Source organism: Salminus brasiliensis, chromosome 14, assembly GCF_030463535.1.
Source record: "Salminus brasiliensis chromosome 14, fSalBra1.hap2, whole genome shotgun sequence".
Taxonomy (NCBI): domain Eukaryota; kingdom Metazoa; phylum Chordata; class Actinopteri; order Characiformes; family Bryconidae; genus Salminus; species Salminus brasiliensis.
In genome coordinates, this window is record NC_132891.1 from 22,590,052 (window position 1) to 22,591,354 (window position 1,303).

The 1,303-nt window shown below is 46.4% G+C and overlaps 1 non-coding gene across 1 annotated transcript; it reads right to left on the bottom strand.

Moving 5' to 3' along the window:
* Positions 1-645: 645 nt before the first annotated feature.
* On the bottom strand, positions 646-747 carry LOC140534965 (U6 spliceosomal RNA). The gene has a single exon (XR_011977505.1). It is a non-coding gene; the product is annotated as a U6 spliceosomal RNA (small nuclear RNA).
* Between the last annotated feature and the right edge of the window lie 556 nt (positions 748-1,303).

Genomic DNA, 1,303 nt, shown 5'->3' on the forward strand with positions numbered 1-1,303 from the left:
GCTTCATGTTCAAGGACTTTTACGTTGACACTCGATTCCTGTTATCATGTTCTGATTTGGGTCACCTGAGAGCTGGGGTACAAAAGGGGAGCAAACGCCAAGGTCTGGGCCGAGAATTACTCTTGCGACGTCAAGCGTTATGTTGGCCTCACGTTCATGAGACTTCTAGGAGAGTCTACGGGTTTCGGTAGTGTATGCTCTATCGGAGCTGATTCAGAAGGAGTTCGCTGTCTGGTTCACTGGTTGGTCGCCAGTAAGAGTCGGCGTCCGGTTTCCTTGCACTCTAGTCACGTAAGTTTATCAGCGCCTGACGAGCGCGGTTTGGGTTCCTGTACCTAAAGGTGCACGTATTTGTCACTGTACAGTGTACACTGTACAGCGAAATGTGTCGTCCGCATTTAACCCATTTGGTAGTGAACACACACTCACACGCACACATGTGTTAGGGGCAGTGAGTACACACACACACACCCAGAGCGGTGGGCAGCCAACTCCAGCGCCCGGGGAGCAGAGAGGGTAAAGGGCCTTGCTCAAGGGACCAACAGTGGCAGCTTGACGAGCCCGGGAATCGAACCCACAACCCTGTTATCGATATATATATATATATTACCGGCGCTCTAACCGCTGAGCCACCACTGCCCCCACAAAAAGATTGGACGCTTCACGATTTTGCGTGTCATCCTTGCGCAGGGCCATGCTAATCTTCTCTGTATCGTTCCAATTTTAGTATATGTGCTGCCGTAGCAAGCTTCCCCCCTCCGTTAGGTTGGCCCAGCCTCGCGTTGCTCCCTGGCTGCCTACCAGCCTCAGGTGGCCTTCAGGTTTTGCCCGCATTAGTTTGTCACGTTTGTCTTGTTTATCCCTCTCTGTTATTGCTGCACTCTTGTGTTTTCCCCTGTTTATTTGATTAAAACGTTATCATGCATCGCACCGTCCCTGCGAGTGTTCACCCGTCCATGTCGGTTGAATGCAGTGGATTAAGGTTTGGCCTCTATACAACCTTAACATCTTGTACAGAAATGGTCAACTTATATGTAAAAATAAATAGTAATATTTTAAACTGTGCAAAATAATTAATAATAATAATTAAACATTTGAATTTTAGTTTCAGAATTCAAGAAATCATTCCTCTGCAGACCAGTACAGCTTTAGAAGGACAATAGCACCTACAAAACGGCTGACTTGGAGGAAATGTCTGCATTAGAGCTGCTACATCGAATCTATAAAATTGATAATAATCGATTATTAAAAGTGTGCTTCAACAGGCGTGTTTAAAGCTGTACACTGGAAATCAAAATTAGAG